General features: G+C 43.3%; 1 protein-coding gene across 2 annotated transcripts in view; it reads right to left on the bottom strand.

Moving 5' to 3' along the window:
- The window catches only part of calcrl (calcitonin receptor like receptor), a 107236-nt gene extending 90181 nt beyond the window's left edge, over positions 1–17055 (bottom strand). The window contains exon 1 of one of the 2 annotated variants that reach the window (XM_033023799.1): positions 16625–17055. The gene's annotated coding sequence lies outside the window, so the exon portion shown is untranslated. The remainder of the gene's footprint in view (positions 1–16624) is intronic. The other variant, XM_033023798.1, reaches the window with a different exon arrangement.
- Between the last annotated feature and the right edge of the window lie 2191 nt (positions 17056–19246).

Below are 19246 nucleotides of genomic sequence, written 5' to 3'. Positions count from 1 at the left end.
ATTTTTAAAGTAGTGAATACTACTTCCATATCTTCCTCTTTCTCGTACTGCTTCTCCTCAGCTTACTATCTGACAGATAATGTTTAGTCCTAAACCCTCATACATAATTCTGCAGTAATATATGCTGCTGGGAATCCAGAGACCCATTCAGCTGAAAAAACATCATCCACAGCATCCTCCACAGCAGTCAAGACAGCAGCACCATTGCTTGAGGAACCAAAGTCATAACGTTCCTTATGGCTGCACAGCTCTCATTATAGCCCCGCTATGGGATATCTTAATGTAATGGAAAGGACCGTATAAATCTTTCTTCCCTTTTTCATTGTTTCTTCCTTTTTCCATTCTTTCTTCCTCCTTTTCATTTTGTTTCCAAATTTACCAATGACAAAGGGTTCTCAACTTGAGGCATGAGCAATGTTATGTATGGATCGCCAGACGGCAACTTTCGACTTGCCTTGGTGTGCCCAAAGCAGTTGCCATGGAGAACGGTCACCAAACACAGGAACTGTGATTGCTGCCAAATGAATTGAAGTCACTGCCTGAGACCGGACTAATTGCACAGCCTTCACATGAGGCACTCACTCAAGGCAATACCTGTACAGTGAATGGCAACATACATTATAGAGGTATCCAGCACATACTACACTTTTTCATCACTGGCAAAGGGGTATGCGATCAAAAATAACTCACAGTAACCTCCTCTGCTCCGGTTTGATCTGCAGCAAGATGTTACTCCCATATCCAGCAGCCGTCTGGAAAGAGCCAGGCGCATTGTATTGCAGTCAGGCAATGCTCTGACTTTAGACTTCAGAGATACAGCATGGAAACAGGCCCTTCGACCCACTGAGTCCATGCTGACCAACGATCACCCTGCACACTAGAAGTATCCTACACACTAGGGACAATTTACAATTTTACCGAAGCCAATTAACCTGCAAATCTGTGCGACTTTGGAATCTGGATGAAACCAGAGCACCCGGAGAAAACCCATGCTGTCAAAGGGAGAACGTGCAAACTCCATACAGACAGCACCCATAGTCAGGATCAAACCCGGGTCTCTGGTGCTGTAAGGCAGCAACTCTACTGCTGCGCCACTGTGCTGACCTCTCTGCTTTATCATGTAATAAAAAGGAACTGCCGTTGCCGATACCAAAGGTAGACACAAAACGATGGAGTAACTCAGTTGGACAGGCAGGATCTCTGGAGAAAATGGATAGGTGACATTTCAGGTCGAGACTGAGGAATGGTCCCGATCCGAAACGTCACCTATCCATTTTCTCCAGAGATGCTGCCTGACCAGCTGAGTTACTCCAGCACGTTGTGTTTATCTGTGCTTTATCGTCACAGCTGTGGCTGCAGCAGCTGTAGTTTCTTTTGGGAGACATTTCACGGCTTAAATCGAGTTTAGGAATGTTCCAAAAATGTACACTGGGGCATGAAGAAATAATTCAACAAGTAAAATCTTTGTTCAAGATCCCGTGCCTCCCATGACCTGGTGAGGTCGTCCTCTGAATGTGTGCAATTGCAGGCGATGTCTTCACACAGCGTCTTGGTTACTGCGGATGGATGATCTTGGAGACAGATAGACTGGAGAGTCTCATGCAAGATCCTGCAGATTTGGCCTCCTGCAGCTGCTTGTGTCAGATGTTATATTATAGCAAGGAAGGTTGAACAAAAAAGTCCTTGGTGACCCTCGGACTATCCTCGATTGGACTTTGTTGGCTTTACCTTGCACTAAACGTTATTCCTTTATCATGTACTGTATCTACAGTATAGAGTTAATGGCTTGATTGTAATCATGTTTTGTCTTTCTGCTGACTGGTTAACATGCAACAAAAGCTTTTCACTGTACCTCGGTACATGGGACAACAAACTAAACTGAACTGAGTCAGGGCCATGACCCAATCTTCTTTGACTCCTGAGTGCCCGGAGACTGGCACATGTGGCATTGTTGGTCGGGATGGTGTCATGAAGCAAACTCAAGATGGAGATGGATTCTTGTGGGCAGTGTACTGCACTCTTCACAGCCCCGACACAATGCTGGAAACTAATGTGATACATTGGTGATACATTGGCAATTTCAAGTTTCCATTTACAATTTAAAGCTGTCACTGCTGATTCTTCTCTCTGACCACTTTACTTGGCGAATCGTAACATTGCTCAGAAGGCGCAGAACACACAATTTACCATTATCCTGGTGGAATCATATCCGTGGAAAGTTCAATTGCTTTGTTTTGGTAATTGAGTAAGTGCCACGTTTATTGCCTTGCCACAGGGATTTGTAAACACAGATGCGTTGTGCTTCAAAATTACACGGCTTCCCAGCCACAATGTCAATATAATACATTCAGAATTAAAATTATAATCATAACACAAAATTATACCTACCATGTTCTTTTAACCACACAAAGACAAAGGGGCATTGAAAAGTAGGAGCAGGAATAGGCCATTCAACAAATTGACCTCTGCAGCCTCTCTTTAGAAGGAAATCCCAAAAGTTCACCCCATCCAATTGAAGAAATGTTTCTCCACTTCTGTCCTGAATCTCTTGCCCTCTGACCCGAGATTATGACACATCATTCCAGATACTCGGGCCTGAGGAAACATTCTGCCCACATTCTATATGCCCAGCCATCCCAGAACGTTGTTAGTTACCATCAGATCCCCTCATATCTATTTAAATTCCAGTTGATTTAATTTCCCCTCATACTGCGATCCCACCATCCCAGAAGTCAACCTGATGAACCTGTGTTGTATTCCCTTGATGACAAAAAATATCGTTTCTTGGAAAAGGAGATCCAAACTGCACACAATACTCCAAGTGTGTTGGAAGGAACTGCAGATGTTGGTTTAAATAGATGATAGACACAAAATGCTTGGAGTAACTCAGCGGGCCAGACAGCATCTCTGAAGAGAAAGAATGGGTGTAATTTTGGGTCGAGACCCTTCTTCAGACAATTCTCCATGTATGTCCTCAGCATGTATGATCTCCCTGTATACGTAATAAAACATCCTTGCTCCTGTACTCAAATCCGATTGCATTAAAGGGCAACATACCATTTGCCTACTTAACTACTCACTGTCAATGCATGGTTGTTCTCAGTGACTGGTACAGCAGGTCACCACATCTTCTTGTACATTAACACCATTTAAAAATAGGCTGTCTCTCTGAATTTGCTACCAAAGTGGATATCTTCACATTTATCCATGTTATACCTTACCTGCCATTGAAGACAACGGGCAATGGTGGAAGTGTTTTTCTCTGAATGGAGATTTGTGACCATTGGTGTTCTGCAAGGATTAATGCTGGGACCTTTTGCTTGTTATATATATGTGTGATGAAAATGGGCCAATTCGTAAGTTTGCAGACAACTTAAACTGTTACAGATGTGGTTAGTGAAGAAGGCTGTCAAAGGATACAGCAGGATACATCAGGATACAGATACAAAGGATACAGATCAAAGAAAGCATGCAGGTAGAGCAGGCAGTGAAGAAAGCTAATGGCATGTTGGCCTTCATAACAAGAGGATTTGAGTATAGGGTACAGGGCCCTGGTGAGACCACATCTGGAGTATTGTGTGCAGTTTTGGTCTCCTAATTTGAGGATGGATATCCTTGCTATTGAGGGAGTGCAGCGTAGGTTCATGAGGTTAATCCCCGGGATGGCGGGACTGTCATGTGAGGAAAGATTGGAAAAACTGGGTTTGTCCTAATTGGAATTTAGAAGTATGAGAGCGGATCTCATAGAAACATATACAATTATAAAAGAAATGGACAAGCTGGATGCAGGAAAAAATTTCCTGATGTTGGGGGAGTTCAGAACCAGGGGTCACAGTCTAAGAATAAAGGGGAGGCAATTTAAAACAGATATGAGAAAAAAAAAATTCACCCAGAGAGTTGTGAATTTGTGGAATAGTCTGCCACAGAAGGCAGTGGAGGCGAATTCATTGGATTAATTTAAAAGAGAGTGAAGCCCCTGACCCACTTACGTATCCTTGGCATGCTAATTATGCGACCTCGTGGTCGCGTTGAGGCGCGACGGTCCCGCGATGTTCGCGCGCGATTTCATGCGCCCGCACAGTGTCTGGAGCGCGTGACGTCATTTGAAGATGGACACAAAATGCAGGAGTAACTCAGCGGGACCGGCAGCATCTCTGGAGAGAAGCAATGGGTGACGTTACGTGTTGAGACTCTTCTTCAGTCTGAAAGAAGGGTCTTGACCCGAAACGTCACCCATTGCTTCTCTCCAGAGATGCTGCCGGTCCCGCTGAGTTACTGCTGCATTTTGTGTCTATCTTCAATTTTCTTGGCCCCGCTCTGGGAGTAGTAGTGGGGGCGGATTCGGACCGCAACGGCCGTGAGCCCCAGGCTGAGTTCGACGATCGTTTGCCTGCTTCTGCTGCTGTTGGAGGTGAGACGTTGTGTCGCGCCAGGGTCTTGGGCCTGTCCCACTTTGGCCGCCCGTAACGCGACAGGCCGTTGACGCGCGAAGATTTTGTTCGCTACAAAGATTTCGGAGCCCCACGCGATGTCGCGCACAACTACATACCCCTCCGCGCTTCTCAGTGGGACCGGCCCCGCCCTTTAGATAGAACGTTTGGGGCTAGTGGAATCAAGGGGTATGAGGAGAAGGCAGGCATGGGTTGCTAGTTGCGGATGATCAGCCATGATCACAATGAATGGCGGTGCTGGCTCGAAGGGCCGAATGGCCTCCTCCTGCGCCTATTTTCTATGTTTCTATGTTTCTAAATGAAAATACGGGCAGAGAAATATCAAATTTAATCAGGGCATGTGTGACGTGTTATACTTTGGAAGGTCAATTGCAAGAGGAAAGAATACTGTACTTGGCAAGTTCCTAATGAGCATTGATGTACAGAGGGTTCTTGGGGTGAAAGTCCACAGCTCCCTGAAAGTGGCAACACAATTCAAGTGTATTATAAAGAAAGTATACTCGTTGATCAAGGCATGAGGGCAAAAGTTTGGCAACACATGTTGCAGTTGTGTAAAACCTTTGTCAGTCCACATTTAGAGAATAGTGTGTAGTTCTGGATGCCGCCGCAGTACAGGAAGGATGTGAAGGCTTTGGCTTTAAAGTATGTTTAGAAGTTAACCTATGATAATTCTTGTTAATTTATAAAGGCTTCAGGCTAGATGGATATCCAATTATGTGAGGCACAGATAGTGTCGGAAATACTACATTTTTGATGTGGTGACAAGCATCTCCATCCCAAGAAAGTCAGAGGCTGGGAGCAGCTGCCCAGATCCCAGAATGCAAACATTTGAGCATCACTTAATGCAAATGGGAACAAAGTAACTTTTGCAATGTTATCAGGTTTCAGAACTCTTAACATCGTTGCTGGGGTGAGAAATATTGTTGAGATATTCATGTGTTTTGCTGAAACTAAGGGGAGTTTGTAGGCACGGGTTTGCTCAGGAGACTTGAACTTTCAACATTGAAAGGCCATTGACTTAAATTGTGTGGACTATGCTAGTTATTGCAGATGTTTAGGAACTCGAATTGGATCAGACATTCCTCAAGGCCTCCCGAATTGGTTTGGCTTTGAGCTCATTCCCAGCAGCTGTAGTGACCTTCCAGTGGCCTCTCAATGTCCAGCTTCTTCAGTCCCAAGAGCTGCAGTTGTAAATCTGTTTACATTTTAAGCATCCCTGTTTAAGTGTTTCTGTTGTTTGATAATGAACCAGCGCAGCTCCACCTCAGTGTCACAGGACAATGCTGACCCAGTCGCAAACCCATTCACCTCCGCTCCTGATTCACGCCTCACTTGCAAGACACACCCACTGCCAGGAGCCAAATTCACAGCAAGTCTCTGCCTGCATCCTTCAGTGAGCACTTCAGTTGTGAGACTTTATTTTATGCCAATTACTGCCTCTACTCGCGTTCTTGAACAAGACAGTAACTTCACTTAACCCATTCCACGAACCCTCCTCATGCTATGTTATCCTTTTCATACGCATCTACTGGGCTAAATAAGCAATCCAAAGGATAAATGGTGGTCTCTCTGTGTTTCTCTATCTCACCCATTTCTCGGAGAATCTTATCCTCTGAGTTGTAGAACATAGAACAGTGTAGAACATAGAACTGAGTTATAGAACATAGAACAATCTGAAGAAGGGTCTTGACCCGAAACATCACATTCTTCCTCCCCAGAAATGCTGCCTGTCCCGCTGAGTTACTCCAGCTTTTTTGTCTATCTTCGGTTTAAACCAGCATCTGCAGTTCCTTCCTACACATAGAACGGTGCCCATAATGTCCATCCCAAACATGATAAACCAATCCCTCGCCTGCTCACGATCCATGTCCCTCCATATCCATTTTCCCAGGGCGGAAATGCCAAAGACTAGAGGGCATAGCTTTAAGGTGAGAGGGGTTTAGTTTAAAGGAGATGTGCGGGCAAAAGGTTGTTGTTTTAAACGCAGAGGGTGGTGGGTCCCTGGAACACGCTGCCTTGGGTGGGGTTGGAAGTAGATGCTGTACGAGGCGTTTGCAAGGCTTTTAAATTAGCACGTGTATATGGAGGGAATGGATCATGTGCTGGCAGGTGAGATTATTTTATCTTGGCATCATGTTCAGCACAGTCATTGTCGGCTGAAAGGCATGTTCCTGTACGGTACTGTTCTATGTTTAATTAATAATTCATGAAGTGTATTGCAGGATAAATGTATACCGTGCTCTTTTATATTTTTAAATGCTGTGCATGTAATTTATAAACCAGAGTTAAAACGCAACATTTTGTCTTTTGTCCCTATCAAGCTGGCATTTTCAACAAAATTCACCAATCATCTTGGAGAGCTAACTCATCGCATGTTAGCAAATATTGGGTGATGCATGTCAAACTAGAGTAAAAAAAATAGGGAGGAGGTGGAAGTGGTTTTAAAATTACATTGAAGAACATGTGGCTCGGTTGGTGGCATTATCCAACATCCGTGTCACAAGGAAAGCTTGTTAACAGCACGGAGTGGGCAATGTTGCAAGTGGCAGCTGCAGAATCTCTGTTCTCAGTACACAGAATAAAAATGTCTGTAGGTAAATTATTATGCTGTTACCTATAATATCTATCGGATTTCCACTGTGTCCTTTTCCAAATATTTAAAATATTAGCATGCACTTTCTCATAGGTTTTATACATTAAATTTTTTTAAATTCCTATAACTTGCGATTAAGGAGAAATGGATGAATACAAAAATATGAAATGGAACAAAGATTATAAATTGGATTAACTAAACAGGGCAGAAGATGTTTGTGCATGAACAGAATTATCTTCTTTCCATGCTGTGCATTCTATATGATGCCGTAAATGGTTCCTTGAAGATAGTGCTTCTTTCCAAGACTTACTTTCTAAAAGCACTAGAAGGTTTTCTGCTCAGATATAATTCAGGGCAGACGGGATAAAGACAAAGTATTAAGCTGTAGACAAATCTGTTGTGGTTTCATCCCTTCGTACAAAAGATGACAAGCATCTCCATCCCAAGAAAGTCAGAGGCTGGGAGCAGCTGCCCAGATCCCAGAATGCAAACATTTGAGCATCACTTAATCCAAATGGGAACAAAGTAACATTTGCAATGTTATCAGGTTTCAGAACTCTAACATCGTTGCTGGGGTGAGAAATATTGTTGAGATATTCATGTGTTTTGCTGAAACTAAGTGGAGTTTGAATTGACATGTTTGTAGGCACGGGTTTGCTCAGGAGACTTGAACTTTCAACATTGAAAGGCCATTGACTTAAATTGTGTGGACTATGCTAGTTATTGCAGATGTTTAGGAACTCAAATTGGATCAGACATTCCTCAAGACCTCCCGAATTGGTTTGGCTTTGAGCTCATTCCCAGCAGCTGTCGTGACCTTCCAGTGGCCTCTCAATGTCCAGCTTCTTCAGTCCCAAGAGCTGCAGTTGTAAATCTGTTTACATTTTAAGCATCCCTGTTTAAGTGTTTCTGTTGAGTAACCAACTACGAAAGCCACAACGTCATATCAATTCACAAGACAACATCAGGGCTTTACTTGTGGGAGCCCTCAAATCTGACTGGAAAGCCAAGTATTCATCTTACGTATTCCAACAGAGTCATACAATCATACAGCATGGAAATAGGCCTTTCGGCCCAGCTTGCCCATGCTGACCAAAGCGGTGCAGCTACACCTGTCCCACCTGTCCACATTTGGCCTGTATCCCTCTAAACCTTACCTATCCATGTACCTATCCTTTAAATGTTGTTATAGTTTCTGCCTCAACGACCTCCTCCGGCTGTTTATTCCATATACCCACCACTTGTGTGAAAAACATCTCAAACTTGATTCCAACTGTGAATTTGGGTTTTTTTGTGGCATTTTCCACTTCACTGGAAGTCCATCTTAATGGTGTTAACTGCTAGAGAAGTATTCAACATATCTCACCTGCAGGAACACCTTATTTAATGCTGGAGTGCTGAAGGATAGAGAAATGGTGGCAATTTCTGGTATACTGGATACCGAGGGAAGAAATATCTGGTCACATTCTTTTGTTTCACTTGATTTATCGGACGTGTGGGGAACTTAGTAGTGTTACAATCACTCTTGCAAACCCAGCAATCTTTCTCACTCATTTGCTCTGCTGTCAAATAAAATGAGCTAGTCCTACCTGGTTATAGTTGAATCGAAATGGACATGTTGGAATGAATAGGTTACAGGAAAATAAATGAAGGGAAGGGATTGATGAGAATTCTCTGAAAGTCAGAATAGACTCGATGAGTCAAATTACTTTTTTCAATACTGCAACGAAATGCAGTATACAGGGTAATCTGAGCTTGGATAGTGGCCGTTTGCAGCCTACATTCATAATTTAAAGAAAGAAACCAAAAATAAGTGAGATGCAGGCTGTGAATACAAACAATCTCTCGTTGGAGTTTAGAAGGATCATATTCATAATTATAATCGTCATTTATTAGCCAAGTATGCTTTGCAACATACGAGGAATTTGGTTTGCCATACAGTCATACCAAAAAAGCAACAAGCCACGCAACTACATAAAAAAATAGACATAAACATTCACCACAGTGGCTCCTTCACATTCCCCACTGTGATGGAAAGCAATAAAGTCTTTCCTCCTTTCCTCGGGGGAGTCGAACCATCTGCAGCCGGCGATCAAGCTCCCACATCGGTGCGATCTAAGCTTCCGCGTCGGGACAGTCGATACTCTTGCGGACCCAAAGTCGGTCCCTAACCAGGGACCGCGAGCTCCAGGATTTTAAAGTCCACAGCTCCCGCAGGTTGAAGCACCAAAGGCCGACCCCTGGCAAAGGGATCGCCTGCTCGAAGATGTTAAAATCCACAGGCTCTGCAGTTTTCAAGCTCTAGAAGTCCCAAACAAGAGGCCGCCAACTACAAGATGTTAGACCGCAGTGCAGACGGAAATACGACACGGAAATAGTTGCATCTCCGTCGAGGAAAGAGATAAGAAATGTTTCCCCTGACCCCCCCCCCACACCACACCACCGCCCCCCACAAATACAAAACTAAAGATAAACTAAAACATACATTTTACAACAAACTAAAAACACAAAAAAGGAAAAAGACAAATACAAACCGTTGGTGAGGCAGCCATCGTACGGCGCCCCCTGGTGGTCCATCCCAGGGGGGACCTCATTGAAACTTACCAAATAGTGTAAGGCCTGGATAGAGTGGATGTGAAGAGGATTTTACCACCAGTGGGAGAGTCTATGACCAGGGGCCATAGCCTCAATAAAAACACACGTACCTTTAGATAGGAGATGAGGAGGAATTTCTTTAGTCAGAGGGTAGTGAATCTGTAGAATTCATTGTCACAGACAACTGTGGAGGCGAAGTCATTGGGTATTTTTAAGGTGCAGATTGACAGATTCTGGGGCTATGGGGAGAAGGCTCTTCGGAGAATGTGGTTGAGCAGGAAACATATATCAGCCATGACTGATTGGTGGAATAGACTAGATGGGCCAAATGGCCTAATTCTGCTCCTATAACTTATGGCAATGAACATGAATGATTTAGAGGGAGGTATTGATAGGCTAAGTGAGCATGTAAAAGGCTGGAATATAATTTGGGAAGTTGTGAAGTTGTTCACTTTGGAAGTAAGAATGATAAAAGACGATCATTATTTAAATGGTAAAAGACCTCAGAAAGCTGCAGCACAAAGTCCTCACATACGAAGCATGGAATGGGAGCACAGATGCAGCAAGCAAATGGGAAGACAGATTCAATTATGGTTTTATTATAAGGAAACTATAAAATTAGGGAAGTCTTGCTACAACTGTACATGCATAGCACTCAAACGGTTTTAATTCCCTTATTTAAGGAGAGATATATCATGATTAGTTCAAGAAAGAACTGCAGATGCTGGAAAAATCGAAGGTAGACTAAAATGCTGGAGAAACTCAGCGGGTGAGGCAGCATCTATGGAGCCTAGGAATAGGCGATGTTTCGGGTCGAGACCCTTCTTCAGACTCATGATTGGAGTCAGTTTGGAGAAGGTTAACGTGGATGTATTTGGGTATCAACACATTGTGCAATGAGGGGAGGTTAACTGATTGGATATATACACATTGAAGATTATTTGAATGAGATGTGATCTTAAAGAAACATATAGGGGTGTTTTTTTTAGAGATACAAGCCCACCGAGTCCACACCGACCAGCGATCCCCACACATTAACACTATCCTACACACAGTAGGGACAATGTTCACTTATACCAAGCCAATTAATCTACAAACCTGTACGTCTTTGGAGTGTGGGAGGAAACCCAAGACCTCGGAGAAACCCCACGCAGGTCACGGGGAGAACGTACAAACTCCATACAGGCAAGCACCGTTAGTCGGGATTGAACCCGGGTCTCCGGCGTTGTAAGGCTGCAACTCTACCGCTGCGCCACTGTGTCGGTTAAATGCTGGGAGGATGTTCACTCTCATGGAAGATACTAGGACCAGTGGGCAGAGTCTCAGAATAAGGGGAAACTATTTCAAATTGAAAAAAGAAAAAACAAACTCTTGAAAGATCTGAGTCCTTTGAATTCATTGCCCTCGATATATTTGCAAGCTAATTCCCTGATAATATTTTCAGCTGATGTAGACTTTAATTTAGTCAGAAAATCAAGGGTTTTGGGGAGAGAGGGGGGAGTGGACTTGAAGAAAGTTGGATCAGCCACAACCTTATTGAATGTCAGAGTAGCCTCAAGGTGCATATCTCTTATTTACAGTGGAAATCAGTCCAATTATTTGATTAGCTATTGCAAGCAGATTCTAAAATATAAATAATTGTAGCAATCTCATCTCACGGGATATTTTTTGCCTAAATCCAGAACTGGAAAAATTAGAAGACATTCTATACAGGTGCCAAAAACACAAATATCTGGTTCATATCATGTGACCATAGAATTGTTTCACCCTTGGGCTTAGCTATAATTAGATATTTGGCAAAGAGAGTCTATTCCGCCACTTACATAGGCAAATAATTCTACTGAACACAAAAGAATGTCTAAAGCTTACGACAGCCACAATAATATTGTGATTCATAGCAGACTGAGGCTTTAGAATAAAATGTAACAAAGGTTTAAAACCAGAGGTTTAAACTCGCACATCTAACATAAATGCAGAAAATCAGCTTCTGGTGAATAATTAAACCTCAAAGAATCAATCTGACCATTTTCTAAATGATTATCAATTGTTTTAGTATTTTGAATATTTATTTAATAGCAGCATAATTCTTCCTTCATCAGATCAAATCCATACGGATGCGAAATTGTAGTATAGAGATACAGCGTGGAAACGGGCCCTTCGGCCCAACTAATGATCCCGACACACTAACACTATCCTACACACACTCTAGGGACAATTTATCATTTTACCGTAGCCAATTAATCTACAAACCTGTACGTCTTTAGCGTGTGGGAGGAAATCAGAGCAGGTGGAGAAAACCCACGCACTAATAGGCATAAATTCCCAAGAGCCCAATATGCCCAGCTATAGCAATCAGGACCCAACTAGCAATAGTAGGATTCTGCTGTCAAATTCAGCCAAGGCTGGGTGGAACATGTAGTGCGATGTTACACTTATTTTGTTGTTTCTGGCTTGTGGTTCAAAAGGAACTGTGAAAGCTACCAGTAAATCGATGGCAACGTTTGTTTTACCCTACCTGATAATGAACCAGCGCAGCTCCACCTCAGTGTCACAGGACTATGCTGACCCAGTCGCAAACCCATTTACCTCCGCTCCTGGTTCACGCCTCACTTGCAAGACACACCCACTGCCAGGAGCCAAATTCACAGCAAGTCTCTGCCTGCATCCTTCAGTGAGCACTTCAGTTGTGAGACTTTATTTTATGCCAATTACTGCCTCTACTCGCGTTCTTGAACAAGACAGTAACTTCACTTAACCCATTCCACGAACCCTCCTCATGCTATGTTACCCTTTTCATACGCATCTACTGGGCTAAATAAGCAATCCAAAGGATAAATGGTGGTCTCTCTGTGTTTCTCTTCTCACCCATTTCTCGGAGAATCTTATCCTCTGAGTTGTAGAACATAGAACAGTGTAGAACATAGAACTGAGTTATAGAACATAGAACAATCTGAAGAAGGGTCTTGACCCGAAACATCACATTCTTCCTCCCCAGAAATGCTGCCTGTCCCGCTGAGTTACTCCAGCTTTTTTGTCTATCTTCGGTTTAAACCAGCATCTGCAGTTCCTTCCTACACATAGAACGGTGCCCATAATGTCCATCCCAAACATGATAAACCAATCCCTCGCCTGCTCACGATCCATGTCCCTCCATATCCATGCACCTCTCTAAATGCCTCTTAAATGCCACTATCACATCTGCCTTCAACACCACTCCTGGCAGCGTGTTCAAAGCACCCACCACTCTCTGTGTATAAAATAACTTGCTCCACACATCACCTTTAAACTTTGCCCATGCCCACAATTGTCTGACATTTCGAAGCTGGGGAAAACATTCTGATTATCTTATCTGTCATGTAAATGGTTCTATGCACGAGCCTTCTTGCACCCATACTACACACTCATTAACCCCGCATCCTGACATATACAGGATCCAGGGCCCTCAGTATCTCCCCCCGCACTCCTACTTACCAAGACAAACAATTTAAAATGTGATCCCCATAGTTAAAACACTTTACTTCCTCATCTCCTCGAACACCCTTTCCCCAGGCAATACAACTTCCCCTCCCTCAGATCTCCCTCTTCCCGACTCATATCTTCACCCCCTTTACCCCACCATGTTGAAGCATAATGTTCTGCAACTAACTCATCTTTTGCGAGATTAGAGTCCAGCTCTTCAACTAAATTGTCTAATTTTATAGAAAATAGAATATCGCAGCACAAGAACTGGCACTTCTGCCCACAATGTCTGTGTCGATCATGATACCAAGATCTGCCTGCACATAATCCATAGCCATCCTTTCCCTTCATATCTATATCCCTTTATAAAGTCTCTTCAATGCCATTATTGTATTTACCTCAACCACCACTCCAGGCAACATGTTCCCAGACCATCTGTGTAATCAAACGTACCATGTATATCTCCTTGAAACTTTACTGCTCCTCTCCTTGTATAATATTTGGTAAATATTTGGTAATAATAAAGGTTCTGACAGTCAACCTTAACTATGCCTCTCATAATGATATATTTTGTCAGCTGTACACTACCCATTCCAGAGAAAATAATCTAAGTCTGCCCAACCTCCCCCTGTAGCTAATGCCCCCTTAATAGGCAATAGACAATAGACAATAGTGGCAGGAGTAGGCCATTTGGCCCTTCGAGCCTGCACCACCATTCAATGTGATCATGGCTGATCATCCCCAATCAGTACCCCGTTCCTGCCTTCTCCCCATATCCCCTGATTCCGCTGTCTTTAAGAGCCCTATCTAGCTCTTTCTTGAAAGTATCCAGGGAACCAGCCTCCACCACCCTCTGAGGCACAGAATTCCACAGACTCACAACTCTGTGTGAAAAAGTGTTTCCTCATCATTCTAAATGGCTTACCCCTTATTCTTAAACAGTGGCCCCTGGTTCTGGACTCCCCCAACATCGGGAATATGTTTCCTGCCTCTAGCGTGTCCCAACCGTTAATAATCTTATATGTTTCAATAAGATATCCTCTCATCCTTCTAAACTCCAGAGTAATCCATGTACCATACTAGTTAACCTCCTCTGTAACATTTCCTCTACGTCCTTCCTGTAATGGGCTAACCAGAACTGCAGCAATATTCCAAATGCAGCCCAACCTAAAAAGTCCTAAAAAGCTGCATCGTGATTTCCCGACTCTTACACTCAATGCTCAAAAGCAAGCATATCATACGACTTATTTACCACTCTATCTACTTATGTTGCCACTTTCACAGAGCTATGGACTTAGGCCACAAGATATTTTAAAACATCAATACTGTTAAGGGTCATGCCATTAATTATATATATTTCCCCCATTTCATTTGACCTCCCAAATTGCAACACCTCACACTTGTTTGTATTAAACTTCATCTGTCATTTCTCTGCCCATTTCAGTAGCTGGTTTATAGCCCACTGAATACTTTGACAATCTTCCTCATGCTAAACAACCCCAGCAATCTTGGTTTTCGGCTTGGCAATCATTTGCTTTTAAATGATATCTCCATGAAATTCCTGGAAATATCCAGTTCGAGCAATGGTATTATGCAAATGAAAGTTATTTTTGAGCTTGGTAATATCTTTTACACTAACATTCCTGAGCCTTGCGTAACAAGTTGTGCATCAAGTTTTGCAGATTGTATTGAATGCTATCACATGAGCCATGACTGAAAGACATATCACGCAATATATACTTACTTTACCCCTTTCTTCTTAATAGAAATAGATATTTTTTACATTTAACAGCATTTTGCAATCAGAGTGTATTAGGTGTGAACTCTCACTAAGACCTGCTGTAGTCAAGAGTATTTTATTACCATCTATCCCGAAACCGAAACTAAATTCTTACTTGCAGCAGCACAATTAATATATAAACAAAATTCAGTAGATACCATAATAAACAACACAAAGTTTAATTAATTCAAAAAATAGATTAAAATCATCCCTCACAAATATGGTGTGTCATCAATTCAAAGCTACAAAGCGAAGATTACACCAATAAACATGCATATTACTTTCCTGCCGAGAGCTACTTCTTCACATGTTAACGAAGGGCATCACACATTATCTGGGGTATTTTCATAAAACAAACCTCTTGACTCCCCCTCGAGGTCGCATCGTGTACTGCAACGCAATTGGGAATGCTTGCATGACTTGAAGAGTTAAATAGTTATCCGGACCAAAACTGCTGCAGATTTATCTCAACTGAAACAAGTCAACATTTGCTTCTATTGCTAAACCAATTTCTTCACCAATGCTTTGTAGACTGCGTTCTGCAGCCACCCCCAATTCTCTCTGTAAAAACGACCGGCTCTAATTGTGAGAATTGCCATTATATTCAACCAGCGTGTCATGTTTTGTTTTTTATAATTGCATTAATATTCCGTTTACTCCAGTCATGCAGCGAGAAAAGTAAGCATTAAAGCGTTACTATTAGGATGAGGATGAGGATGATTACAAGCACAATAAATTAAAGTAAACACAAGTTCCAGTCTGATTGCCAAAAGTATGGAATAATTGTGAAGTTACTCCGGCATTTTCTGAATGTTATTCTTAAGCAATGAATCCTGCCCCGATCTCTTTCTAGGCATCTCCTGTTCTGTATCCGCGTCGATTGGGAACCTAATTCGAGCGTCTAAATTCCGACCCAAGAGACTTATAGTGGGTGTTTCACGCTGTTTTTCTTTTTAAAGACACACCATTGGCAGCGTACAAATTAGTTAAACACTTCGTTCATGCTTGTCCGCATGTTAATACTTCAAACTTGGGCAGATTGCAAAGCCCATTATATTATATTCGCACCAATATTTACATAAAAGTGAAAGTGGCACACAATTGTTATCACTCGCGCAGTTTCCTCTAAATAAACAAATACTTGCATGGATGTATACAGATATTGTAATTTTGGCGCAACCTTAGATCAGATTAAATTGTTATATGCAGGAATAACCTATTTGTTTTGGTGAAGCGATGTGTTAGCGTTTACTGCAGCGTGTTGTTTTGTTGAACAGAGGACGGACGGGGTGGAAATCCGTTACTGTTTGCTATAGGTCGCTAAAGTCTTGTTCTGCCAGGACAGGCGGAGAATACGGTCTGGGGTCTAAAATAGAAAGGTATGTTACAATCCCGACCGCTTTCAACAGTCAACCCTTGTTTCCTTTCACAAACGCAAAGAAAAAAAAACATAGACACACAACCCGTTTGCCTCACAGTCTGCAGAAAACAGACAAAACGATATAATCTGTCCCCTACAAGTCAAACGCCAAACGTGAGGAACCAGCGTGCTTGCAAGTCGGTTAATGAACCGCGACTCACTTTGCTAACTGCGGTTATTTTTACAGATGCTAATTCCGCTGCGGAAGATCAGTCAACATACTGTGTATAATATATCAACACATGGCTTTCGTGGGAGATCCTGGATCTCCGGATAAATCTGGTTTTAGGTGACAGAACAAACAAGTGTGTGTGTGCTGTACTTACCAACCAGAGCAGTACTGGGTCCTCAAGGAAGGGGGTTGGGGTGGGGAGAGGGCGGAGAATTTCTGTGCTTCTTCCCAAGTTGATCCCCCTGCCTCGGATGTGGAAATTGATCTGTTTAGAGGATACCGAGTGGGTAATCCAGAACAGAGGCTGCCAGTCAGTCAGCTCGCTGTGCACTCTCGCAATGGGACAGCTCTTGTCGGGCTGCCTGCTTTAAGTTTAGTGTCGGGCGAGTGAGTGATCAGGGCAAGGGCATCATCGTTAACAGTCAAGCCTCCGGCTTCCTGTTACATCACTCTCACCCCGCCTTCAGCTCACCATCAGTCTCCAGGGAGCTGAAACTCGATCTTTGCTCGGGAGCCCCTCTGTATCCAAAATGCAGCTTGCAAACCCTCACCCCACTCGGCTGCCGGAGAAACAAGGCGCCGCGGCAGCATGATCAGCGGCAACAGCGGGTCCCTGCCAATACCCTTCACCCAACACCATTAGCCCTGACCAATGAAAGCCTGCACACAACCGGGCAGAGATTGAGTTGTCCAGAGGGTGCGACATGACTTGGCATCACAGTCGCTCTCACCGGCAGGAAATATTAATTCCAGAGTAAAGGAGAATAACCAGAAAGGCGATATTGACAGTAGAGAGAGGGAGTCGCCGGCGAGCGTTCACCTAGTTAGGGCAAAACAAAAACAAAGTGCTGGAGGACCCAGTGGGTCGGGCAGCATCTGTGTGGGGAAATGAGCAACGTTCGGGCGAGGACCCTTCTTCAGACTCATGAAAGGTCTTTTTCATCAAGATTACAGCATCTTAAGTCTCCAGATCACCTACTTGGGTTGTTTCATGGGTTATGTTAACCGATGTTCCTGAATGCAATAAGGGGAACAAATGTAGAAACAAAGAACTGCAGGTGCTAGCTCATACCAAAGATAGACACGAAGTGCTGGAGTAACTCAGCGGGTCAGGCAGCATGTCTGGAGAAAAAGCTTAGGAGGATGTTTTGGGTCAGGACCCTTCTTCAGACTCATGAAGAGTATTTTTGTTCAAGATTTCGTTGAGTTTAGTTTGTTATTTAGTTTACTAATATAGACTACAACATTTATCAGTCTGAAGAAGGGAAAACAACCCATTGTCACAACCCATCTAGTCTCTCCTTATGACTTAGGCCCTCCAATCCTGGCAACATCCGTATGAATCTTTTCTGCACTTTGTCCAGCTTAATGACATTTTTCCTATAGCTTGGTGCTGAGAGCCGCACACAATACTCCAAATGTGATTTTACCAATGTCTTGTACATGACGTCCTAACTCCTGTACTGTACTGACTGATGAAGACTGTAACTTCACCAACCTATCTACCTGTGTGATCACTTTTAGGGAACAATGTATGTATGCGGCCTAAGTAGCTCTCTCTTCAACAGCACTCTCCAGGGTCCTGCCACTGACTTTGTAGGTATATCCTGGTTTAACTTGCCAAAATGCAACACTTCGCACTTTTAGTTAAATTCCATCTGCCATTTCTTGACTCGCTTTTTCAGTTTTAACCAAAATCCTCTTGTAATCTTAAGCAACCTACACTGTCCACTACACCACCGATATTGACGCCATCCAATAAACTCACCACTCATGCCACCTACATCCACATCATTAATATAGATGACAAACAACAGTGGATCTCTGTTGCACATTGCTGGTCATAGGTCTCCAACATGAAGAACAACCCTCCATTACCACCCTACCACCAAGCCAAATAGCCAGTTCACCCTGGATTCCATGATATCTCTGCAGCTGGGCTTGTATTCACTGTAATTTAGAAGGATGAGAGGAGATCTTATTGAAACATATAAGATTATTAAGGGATTGGATATGCTGGAGGCAGGAAACATGTTCCCGATGTTGGGGGAGTCCAGTACCAGGGGCCACAGTTTAAGAATAAGGGGTAGGCCATTTAGAACGGAGATGAGGAAAAAAAATTTCACCCAGGGAGTTGTGAATCTGTGGAATTCTTTGCCTCAGAAGGCAGTGGAAGCCAATTATCTGGATGCTTTCAAGAATGAGTTAGAAGGAGCTCTTAAAGATAGCGGAGTAAGGGATATGGGGAGAAGGCAGGAACGGTTGTGGATTGTACTGATTGTGGATGATCAACCATGATCACAGTGAATGGAGGTGGTGGCTCGGAGGGCACTCCTGCACCAATTGTCTATTGCCTAACCTTCCAGACTAGCCTACCATGCATGACCTTTACAAGGGCCTTGCTAAAGTTCATGTAGACATTTACTCTCCTGTCATTGTCAGTCCACTTGGTCACCTCTTCAAATAACTAAATCAAATTCACAAGATACAATCTCCCACTTCGTGAAGGCCGGAGTGCAGCTGCCAAGAACCACAGCAGCCAGGAATCAGTCAGGAATCCTGGCGACTGCGCAGGACTGGCAGCTTTCCGTAGACCTGGTGAAACAGCTGAAGTTTCCACAGCACATTGCCACGACCACCCTGAGGCCAGATATCCTCCTGGTCTCAGAGGCGACCAAAAACATCGCCTTGTTGGAACTGACAGTGCCGTGGGAGGACCGTCTGGAGGAGGCCCACGAGAGGAAGATGGCCAAGTATGAAGAGCTGGTCATAGACT

This window comes from Amblyraja radiata, chromosome 7 (genome assembly GCF_010909765.2).
Source record: "Amblyraja radiata isolate CabotCenter1 chromosome 7, sAmbRad1.1.pri, whole genome shotgun sequence".
NCBI lineage: Eukaryota > Metazoa > Chordata > Chondrichthyes > Rajiformes > Rajidae > Amblyraja > Amblyraja radiata.
Note: the sequence above shows the minus strand (reverse complement) of the source record. Positions and strands in the feature narration are given on the sequence as shown.